Source organism: Saccostrea echinata, unplaced genomic scaffold, assembly GCF_033153115.1.
Source record: "Saccostrea echinata isolate AGI-Se365-2 ecotype Australia unplaced genomic scaffold, CSIRO_AGI_Sech_v1 ptg000061l, whole genome shotgun sequence".
In the NCBI taxonomy this organism is placed as follows: domain Eukaryota; kingdom Metazoa; phylum Mollusca; class Bivalvia; order Ostreida; family Ostreidae; genus Saccostrea; species Saccostrea echinata.
Genome location: NW_026889810.1, coordinates 857,783 through 869,294, shown reverse-complemented (window position 1 = coordinate 869,294; position 11,512 = coordinate 857,783). Strand labels below are relative to the sequence as shown.

Sequence of the window (11,512 nt, the reverse complement as noted above, 5' to 3'; positions counted from 1 at the left end):
GACATATTTACAACTCCTATTGTCTTTATAGTAAAAATAGAATCATACATGAATTAAGTGTTTATTAGATCGAAAGGAATGAAATGCAGTGAAATTTATTGAAAAGCATACACAAAGTGGGCCCCTCATCTGCTCATGAGTCAGGCTTTGTCATGCCTACTGCATACGTTAATTTTAGAAGACACATTTGTAAATACCATCTTAACACTCTTAGTCATGGTATATTTAATTCAAGAAATGTTTCAAGAGTGTAGGATTCTAATAAGTTAAAGATATAATATATTATATTAAGATTGATACATCGCAGTTGTTTTATAATACGAACTAACCTTCTGTGGCCACATGTTGTGGGCGCCAAATGAGAGTAAAACAAAAGCCGCCGTTCTGATAAAAAAAAAAAAAACAAAAAAAAAACTCGGATTTTGACGAAATTATATTTCATAAAGTTGATAAACAATAAAAAAAAAATATTTGAATAATCTTATTAAAAAAACTTTTCAGTCGGCACGATTTAAGTGGGTCGGTCGCGTTAGGGGAAACAAAGGTATTTTTTATTTTGGCCTGATTATCTTTTTTTTAATTTCCAAACTATTCTCATATTGTCTTAAGAAATAAATGCACTAAAAATTGTAACATAGGATTATATAAGTAACACTATCCTCCCGTGTCTTGCACAAATGCCTGGTAAGGTACCTCAATTTTTGTGCCCCGCCATGAATATGGCCGGGGCATATAGTGTTTGTCATGTCCGTCTTCCGTCTGTCCTTCCGTCACACTTTGCGTTTAGCTCTGTTCAAAGCTCAGTTTCAAAGAAACTATCCAAGATAATTTTATCAAACTTCATATGCTGATAGATATTGATGAGAGCTATGCAACTGCATCAACATTTTTTAACCTTGACCTTTCCTTTGACCTTGACCTCACTTAAATTAGTGTTTAGCTCAGTTTTAAAGATACCATTCAAGATAGTGTTATCAAAATTCATATGCTGATACATACTTATGAGAGCTATTCAACTGCATCAATATTTTTGACCTTGACCTTTCCTTTGACCTTGACCTCACTTTTTTTAATTAGTGTTTAGCTTAGTTTTAAAACCATTCATAATATTTTTATCAAACTTCATATGCTAATACATACCAATGTCTCCTTTCAACTGCATAAACAATTTTTTTTACCTTGACCTTTCATTTGACCTTGACCTCATTTTTCTTAAATTTGTGTCGAACTTCATATGCTGATACATACTAATGTAAGCTATTCAACTGCATCAATATTTTTTCACCTTGGCCTTTCCTTTGACCTTGACCTCACTTTTCTCAATTTGTGTTAAAATGTTGCATTACTAATATACCCTCGGCGGGGCATTCATGTCCTATGGGCATATTTCTAGTTTGTTAAGAAACTTGTTAGGGTATCAACACTTCATTGACTAATTCTTGGGAAATATATATTATTGCTGAACGTGTCGTCTGACCTTTACTTTTTGTGTAAATTTATTTAAGCAGTACATACGAAGTTATAGTCATTGCAGTGTATTTGTTGATCGTAGTGACGAAGACAGCACCTGTAGGGTACCTGAATTGAGCTCTAGAGTTGGATTCTAATGTATTTCTTAAATGCGGTTGAATGCCACCTTCCCATTGTCTGTATTGAGGTTCACAAAAAAAACTAATGAGGCTGCTGTACTCGCTGCTCCAATTCTAAAAGTATGTGTATGGAGCTGTTGAATATTCAAACTGCAGAAAGAAAGAACACCCTTCAGATATTGTGTGAAATAAATGCGGGAGATAAGAATCCCGTATGTAAATGAAACAATTTCTTTGATGAAATTAATCCTAGAAGGATTGCTATGGACACAACTGCAAATGAGCGGGATTTTCATAAATTCGCAAAGTGGTATTAGATTTAGAATTCTTGAAGTGAGGGATTGTTATCTCACTAAAATCTCTGTTGTTAAGAAACCTCAGTGCAACATTTTTAATCAATAGGAAGTGTTGCACCGGGCTTGATGGTTAAGTAATCTCACAATCGGCATTGGTTATTTGTCGCAGAATTGATAGTGTAATTGGACGTCTGGCTTCTGCCCAGGGCTTAGCTTTTGGAAATCATGTGACTTTTTTTTTTTGCAATGAAATGTTAAGTCATATCCTTATAGCTACCGAGTTTAAAAATGAAAGTTGGTGAAGAGATTAATGTACAGGTAGTTGCTGTCGCCAAGCCTTTAAGATAGCAATGAGTGAGGGTGCATAGAAGGTGGTAAACTGTGTAGTAGAATAGTGCTGATTGTAAACAGTTTAAGCCACTTCTCCATGTTATGTAATATTACTATAAATGTAAATGAGGTAAAAGGCTCCAAATAAATTGATTTAATTAACCTAAATCAACCTAATTAATTAAAATAACAAATGCTGTGGTTTCATTAATATTCGTGGGCATCAATTTTCGTGGATTTAGTAAAAAATCACAGTTTTGAGGATACGTAAGTTCGTGGATAATTAAAGTTGTCATCTTTGCATTTTTTCTATCTCCGTATGCTTCACGACAACTACAATGTTAAGAGTTCGGTAATATTTTAAAACAACTAGATTAAAACCCGCGCAAGCGCGGGGAATTGAATTTATACCACTACCGACAGCCTACAGGCTTATACATGTAGCAGGAAGAAATACTTTGTTTAAAATCCCGCATGAAGTAGATGTACATCTGCACCCCACCCCATCCCTTTTTTGGGGGTAAAAACTTGAAAAATAACAATTTCATTAATTGACATTTATTTTGAAACCTGTGATAATATGTTATGGATATTGCACTTCAAATGCACTTATTTCATTTCCGTCAAGGATAAGAGCAGCGAATATGCACAATTTACTGATAAATTGATTGGGGGGGGGGGGTGTTAAAAATTCACAGGTACTTGAGTCTTGGTTTATAAATATGTATATACCTTATTGATATGTAAAAAATGTACTTTACTCTTTTTTTGACATATCATTAAGGTAAATACATATTTATAAACCAAGACCCAAGTACCTGTGTAAAAATAGCTTTTAATGCCCTGTGAATAGGACGAGTATTTGACAGAATTAAAAGATCGATTCGGAAAAAAAACTGAAACGTATTGATTAAAGCGCAAAATTTTACAGCTTCAATTGTATTTGAACAATACCTTATTTATAATTTTTTTCCTTTTCATGTAAGCAAGTTTATTACAAAGTACATATTGTACTTCGGGTTCGTTTCCACGATGATCTCAGAAAGGAATATATACGAATTTTATGGATAAATTCATTAGGAAAATCTACTACATATATGTAATGGCCTTTCGATATATAAATATATTCACAACTTAAAGTGTTAATGATTTACCATTATTTCAATGACCATTCACACAAAAGCTCATTTTATGTTCATGCAGCTGTAATCGCCTCGTTTTTCTTTTCAACATCGGGCTCAAAGCTACATGTATATGATGTTCCAGAAGCTTCTGTCAATATTAAGATCGGTGACTAACGAAAAAAATTTGCACTTTACCTTTTAATCGGTTATCACAACTTATTTCTTTTATATCATTTACATGTCAATCAAGTTTTGATTGAATGATTCAGTGATGACGTTTTATGAAATTGATAAACGATTGCTTGTTGTCAGTTTCATCAAAATTTGTTAGTAACTTAGATCCGCCAAACGGAAACGGTACCGTACTCATGTTTTTGCTATTTCATGGTTGTTTATAGAAAATGAAAATAGACTTTAATTTAATGTACGAGACCTACTATGCGAGTGAAATCTAAATATAGTTTACGGACATCATCTTGTATATAGTGTATTGCTGGAGGAGTTAGTAAGAACTCTGGTGCACCCATTTCGGAGTTTATCTGCAAAATTTATTAATTTATAAGTATAGATTACTAACAGGTGAAAACTCTTTAATTTATTATTTATGTTTACTCATCTGTATGTTAAAAGTCATACAAGATAGTCAAACTCTTGTTAAAGCGTGGCGCAGTGGTTAGAGCGTCTGCTCTAGGGTCGCGGAGAAAGGAGTTGATCCTTACGTGGCGGGTTCGAATCCCACTGTGGGATGTGGAGACCGGTCCTTCAGAGGAGACCGTATAAACCGAGGTCCCGTGTCGCAGAAGCTGCTGGCACGAAAAAGATCCCTCACTACTCAATGGCCGTAAGTGCCGAGTATAGGACAAAATTTGCAGCTCTCTACCGGCAAGTGGTGGCGTCTCCATATGAGTGAAAAATTCTCAAGAGGGACGTTAAACAACATACAAACAAACAAGCCTATTTATACCGGGATGACATAATTGGACCTTTCCAAGCTCTTCATGTATGAATTCCATAATGATGTTGTAAAACGAGAATATGGACAGATCGCAGAACTGCTTATGACCGACACGGACTCTCTCTTTTACAGGTAAAAAAAAAAACCCAGATTACTATGTCAGACGAATTTCTTATGAACATTATAATATAGCAAGACACTTATTTTTTCCAAAAAGGTTTGAATTAAAGGGTCTTTACGTGGAGATGGGTGAACATCTAGATTTGTCTGACACTTCCAATTATCCCAAAGAGCACTTTTTTGTGTTGTTTTTATTTAACACAAGAAATGAGTACTAGAAGGCATCTTTACAGATTAGCATTTTATTCTAGACTAAAGCATACAAACACATGTACAGATTATTAAGTCTGGCAATGTAATATGATATTACTGAGACTGGATGCTGATGTCCGAACACATAGTTAAGTTAATATAAACAGTTCACTGGATTGTTTATACGGCTATACAGTGTTGTTTATTAATACACTGAATACGAGAACTCAACACACTTTCTCTTTAGTGAAAAGAAAAAAAAAGTGGTTGGCAAAATGAAAGATGAAACAAATGGTATATGTACATGTAGCATTCATTAAAAAACAAGAGGTCCAAGGGCCTTAATGGTCACCTAAGTACATACAACAATTAAGAGGATCCATACACTAATAAATGAAGGTTTGTTGTCCAAAAACAAGAAATATAGTATGATTAGCATCAACAAAATAATTGGTCTAGTATATAATCTGTCCCCCATTTATCATTATTACCATGCAGACTATTAACAAAATGCCTATTTTTTAACCCCATATTATTACTCCTCAGATAGGCCTCTCTTGGCCTTTGAAGAACATTTAAAAAGATAAGCTATTTTTGTCTCGTTTTTATTCATCTATTATTTCCAAGTCTACCTGATCATTAAAACTTAGTATGAAAGTACTTTTTGTATTATACAATAAATATTCTTGCATAATTCTCCTATTCTATTAACCTTTCAAATACATTATTTACAGTGATTAATTATCAAAGGGGAATAAGTTTGCTCAGCAGAATACAAGTTAATAGAGCCCTGGCCAGGACCACAACACTTGACTAAATGGTCCAAGTGTTCAAAATTCTGGTAAAAATACCCTTGCATATTAAAACTTTTACTCTGTTTGCCTCGAATATGCCCAGAAACATAGAATATTTTCAAAGAGATGCATTTTCACTAAATTATTATATAAATAAAGCACCATCCTTAAACCAGACATCTGACCCCATTGGCCATGAACTCACAATACTGGAAGAAGCACCCTTTCTCATCATAACTATACATTTGTTTCTATGCTTTATAACCAGTAGTAGAAAAAATATTTTGAAGGAAATTATGCATTTTCACTATATAATCAATAGAGCCCCCCCCCCCCTTTCACCAGAACAACCCAGTCCAGGGGCCATTAATTTCACGATTTTGGAAGAGGCATTATTCCTTATCATAACCATGCTCTTCCTTTGTTTGAAAAAACCCGGAAGCAGAGAAGAAGATTTTGAAAGAATTTATGCATTTTCCCTATATAAACAATAGAGCCGCGCCCTAACACCAGAACCCCTGACCCTCAGGCCATGAAATTCATAATATTTTAGGAGGCAGCCATGATCATCATAACTATGTACTTAGTTTTTTTAATACCCAGGAGCAGAGAAAAAGATTTTCAAAGAATTAATGCATTTTCATTATATAATCAATAGAGCCCCGCCCTAACACCAGAACCCCTGACCATGGGGCCATGAAATTCACAATTTTGAAAGAGGCACTCTTGCTCATCATAACTTTGTACTTAGTTAGTACTTAGTTTAGTTACCCAGAAGCAGAGAAGATTCTCAAGGAATTAATGCATTTTCACTATATATTCAATAGAGCCCCGCCTTAACACCAGAACTCCTGACCCTGGGGTCATGACATTCACAATTTTGAAAGAGGCCCTCTTGCTCATCATAACTATGTATTTAGCTGGTTTATTTAATACCCAGGAGCAGAGAAGATTTTCAAAGAATTAATGCAGTTTCACTATGTAATCAATAGAGCCCCGCCCTTACACCAGAACCCCTGACCCTGGGGCTATGAATTTCACAATGTTGGTAGAGTGCTTATTACAATCATCCCAACAGTTTGACTGCTTGGTGTTTAGAAGTAAAGAAGATTTTTAAAGATTGCATTAATTTTGGTGGTTTTAGGCCCATCCCTTAGACCCCAGGGGGGTAGGGACCATGAAATTCACAATTTTTGTCCCCCTTTACTTTTAGATGCTTTATGCCAAATTTGGTTGAAATTGGCTAAGCGGTTTCAGGGAAAAGCTAAAAATGTTCAAATGTTAACGCACCTCGCACGACGACGGACGAAAACGGATAGCAATAGGTCACCTGAGTGACCTAAAAATGCATGTTAGTTTCTTATTGATTTTTTTTTTTTTTTTTTTTGGACAGGAAAACCAGTAAAGGGATTTATAGGCCTGCGTGCGAAAATGCATTCATTTATCATACACGATGAAAAGCAGAGGGAAGTGAAGAAGGCCAAAGGTGTTTACAAATCTGTAGTTGACAAAGAACACTCGTATGAAGTGTACTTAAACTGTTTTTAAACTTTTTAGTGACGAAGTGGAGAGACATCAAATGCGTTTATTTCAAAGTGAAAACCATAATCTATATCTCAAATCTGTGAACAAAATATCTCTCTCACCATTTGATGATAAACGACACTGACCAGCACCACATGGTGTTGAAAGCTATTCTTACGGACATTTTAAAAGTGTAAATGAGTGAAAAGGACATACTTTGTATTCCTTAAATATATTGCACTAAATGACACAATTAGATGAGAAGCTCCTCATCACTGTCATCTAGTGGAATTACTCTTTTTTAAAAAAAACTCCACTTTCCTTTTTTTTAGGTGGTGCAATAGTCATTTGAAACGTTATTTTATGTACCATAAGTTAATCATTTTCAATATAATATCCCCTACATTAAATCCTAATTAAGTAAAAAGAAATTGTAAAGTAATTACTTACCAGTGGTGGGCTTGGTGAAGACGCCAAATTTTTCAGGAGGTCAGACCCAGCCCTTATGTCTTCTCTAATGACTCAAAGGGCATCGAAGACGTCCATCGGTAGAGAAACTTGTTTCCCCTTATGATTGTCTTTAAAAAGTTAAGTTATTTACGATGCTCGTTAAGGTATTTAACATTTATGCATGGGTTGATATGTACATATAGAATTGATATATTTTCATGGTAAATTGTTTAAACAATTTTTTCTACTTAAATAAACTGTAGAGCTAATATGTTAAACATTTCACTTTCTCATAATTTTTAATTTGAAAAAAATAGGATTTTTGTGGTTCAATTTATATAATATTTTTATTTATGATTTTTTTAAAAGTTTAATTGTTTGATCCTTAATATTTAGAGAGAGAGAGAGAGATTTTAAATTTTATCCTGTGCGTGAATATAGACCTTTCTAAAGAGGACCCAAAACGTAATATCATATAAACAGCTCAATTTTTAAATCTTTATTATGTTCTAAATTCAAATGTTTAAACGAACATAATTTATTAAAAAAAAAAAAAAAAAAAACTCAGACAACAATATATAGGATAAGCTCGCATGCGCGAGTGCAACAGTTTTAATACAACAAATTAAACTTTACATAAACAAAAATCTTCATGATCGAGGACATTATTGATTCCATTCTACAAAAAAAAAACAACAACAAAAACCCCAAAAAACAACGGTATTTTATTTAAGCTATTCATGAAAAATCATATACAAGTATTCTTTGGGTGGGGTGGGGAATCTGTTGCACTTAAGGCAGCGAAAATTCGAATGACTTAAAAAAAAACCTTAATACGACCTGATGCAGACAAAGCTACATGCCTGGCATGATTTTCACCTATAGAAACCACTCGGCACACCTCGGCAGATTCGTACCTCATCAAACCTCGGCTGTATCATGTAAACCTCCATTGAACCGGAGCTACTGTATACGCAATATGGCTGCGCCCTATAATTACACGTGCACAGTGTGATGAATTCGATCCGTTAACAAACGTGATTATGTAAAGATCCTAAGTGCATGTTTCTTGGTAAGTGTTATTCTTAGTGTTACCTAAATGCTTTTAAAAAATTTTATCGTATGTCAGATGCACGTTTATTATCGCTTTCTAAGCGTTACGTTTTCCCTAAGCGGTAAACAGGCAGCCTTATCACAAATGTTAAGCGGAGACGCATATCAAGTTTCCTCGTACAGCCGAGGTTTGATGAAGTTGACGGAATCAGCCGAGGTTTGCCGAATACTATAGAACCGCGAAAACTTTAACCAATCGATCTTCGAATACTGCCACGCCCCCGAATTTCGTAAACAAAACGTGTTTACCGTAACATTTATAAATATATATCTTTTAAACTATGGAGATTCAACATAATTATTTTAAACTATGAGAGAGAGAAAGAGAGATTTTAAATCTTACCCTGTACGTGAATATAGACATTTCCTCTAAAGAAGGTCATTTGAAGAGCATAGTGCCTTTTCCTGTATTGCTCACTCTCTTTTAGAGTGAATTGGGGAGTTTCCCCATCTGGAGACAGTTCTGTTTCGAACCTCACTTTGCTTGTGGCGGCCATTTCCAATCACAAAAAAAAATCTTTGATGAGATGTGAAGAAACTAAATTTTTTTCAGCCCTTTATATAGGAAGATTTTTAATTACGTATTTTATCAAGTAATTAAATCTATATCTAAAATAAAATGTTTTGATCTTCAGACGATAAAATTAATTTGATTGTATGTTGTTTTACGTCCAATTCGAGAATTTTTTTACTCATACAGAGACGTCACCATATACCGGTGAAGGGCTTCAAACTTTGACCTTTACTCGGCACTCAGGGCCATTGAGCAGTGAGGGATCTTTTTCGTGCCAACGCCTGCCGTGACATGGGGCCTCGGTTTTTAAGGTCTCATCCGAAGGACACGCAACTTTCACTTCAAAGTGCCGAGCGCATGACGAAGGAACAGTTGCTACCTATTTTTTATCGTTTTAGGTCAGTCGCGGCCGAGATTCGAACTCACGACCTCCCGATCACGAAGCGAGCGCTCTACGACTGAGCTACCGTAAAGGTTAAAATTAATTTGAAATGAAATAACCAATTATATATATTTCCTCAATGTCTCACCATTGCGCACCACCCTCCCTTTTGTCCATTAAAGTGTCCTAACATGTTAATTTGATGATAAATGATGTCAGGATTTGTTAGAGAGTATCTATTTGAAATATTTTTAGAAAAATATATACATTTTTCATACGCTAGCTTAAAACTAATGTGATTAGTTCAAAGAAAACAAGTAGAATGAATTGACATCTTTGTCAGAAAAGGGGAATTAATTTGGTACGTGCAGAAATAATAGAAAAAGAAACAATTTTTTATAGGCTTAAAGAATATAAGATGAATTCTTTAAATGAATTAATCAAATAAGACAGAAACCGCGGATGAATGGTTTTATTAGATATAGAAATCTAATTCTCATCATGAACAAATCTAAATAATTAATGATTTTCCAGCTTTGATGAGAATAAAATTTCTTTTACATTAAATACAAATTCCATTTATAAATGAACTTGGCTTCATTGATATATTTTAATTTCTTAAAACAATGTATATCATTAATTAGAAGAGCTGAAAACCATATGTATATTTATAGGTGTGCCTTTCAATTTCAAACTTAAACGCGAAATGGCTGAATACCCTGAGTATAAGGAATTTCTCATTTGTCCTTATGATCCAAAACATGTTAGAATGATGGAGAGGTTTCCACGCCATCTCCGAAGATGTGGGAAAAGTAATTTTTCCCGAGCGCACCTGTTTACAGCTTGTTAGTATGACTACACGCACAAAATCCTAAAAAGTGAGAGCCGCGAAATCTGTAAGGAGTGTGAAGAGTACTTGGATGCCGTCAAGGCTAGAGAAGAGAGTTGCAAGAAGAGCAGCAAACCCCTCCCTCAGTAGGAGGATTTTCGCATAGTGGAGGAAAACTGGGGTGTGGACCAGACCCCCAAAACCAACAGCAGTTGCAAGAAGGGCACCACCTCCCTCCTCCAGCACGAGAACTTTCGAATAGAGGGGGACTTGTGTGGCATGTGGAGCAGAACCCCACGACCAACAACAGTTTTAAGAAGGACAACACTTCCCTCCCCAGGTACAAGGACTTTCACATTGAGGGAGAAAACTGGGATGAGGAGTATAATTAATATGGTAAGTGAAAGTAATTTTATACATATAAAAAAAAAAAACAAAACAATATATTAGTCAACGATATGGTTTAATTTACATTTTTTTCTTTATAGTTTCAGTGAGGGAACTTTAAACAGTTATCTGGTGGATTCGCTGGAGCGGCTCTGAAGATTTATATATATTGCATAGTCATAAAAAAAATTTTTAAATTTGAAACAATTGCACTGTTTTTGTGTTTTCATTTGCTAGCTAGTCTGATGCTTTTTGGTAAACAAGATAGAGTTATTGCACTTTAAACACATGTTAAAGAGTTTTTTTCTGATCTTGACATTGAGGTTTAAAAATGTGTATGGGCTCAATTAAAAACTGGATAAAACTTATCTTCCTACACGCAAATGTGGGTGCTGATTCCAGCTATGAACGCTTCCAGAGAATCAGCATCATACATATGTAAATGTTAATATAATTAGATGTGGTAAGATAAGTAAAATTAATTTTTCACGATAAAATAAAATATCATGGCGTAATATATTCGTAAAAACACGAATTCATTTGATGAGGTTCAATTGATAAATAAAACAATAGTTCTGTATTCGTCCTTTCTGGATTGAATGTGCCGGTTGTAGATATGAAGAACGCTCCTCTTCACTGCAAAGAAGTCAATGCTATTTTAATATTTTGTCTTTTTAATATTTAAAATTAATTTATCATGGAAATAATGATGGTGCATAGCATATTTGTTCATTGACATGAAACTTCCGACATTAAGCTTATACCCCCCCCTCCCCCCGATATAAATAACACCATATAAATAACAGATATATAAGTTATTTTTGTCTCATCTTTATTTATTTACTATTAACAAGTCTACCTGATCATTAAAACTATGAAAGTACTTTTTGTATTATACAAAAAAAAATTTCTA

At 34.4% G+C, this 11,512-nt stretch overlaps 1 pseudogene; it reads left to right on the top strand.

Moving 5' to 3' along the window:
- The first annotated feature begins 4,307 nt into the window (after positions 1–4,307).
- Positions 4,308–7,129, top strand: LOC133175189 (uncharacterized; annotated as a pseudogene).
- The last annotated feature ends 4,383 nt before the right edge of the window (positions 7,130–11,512 follow it).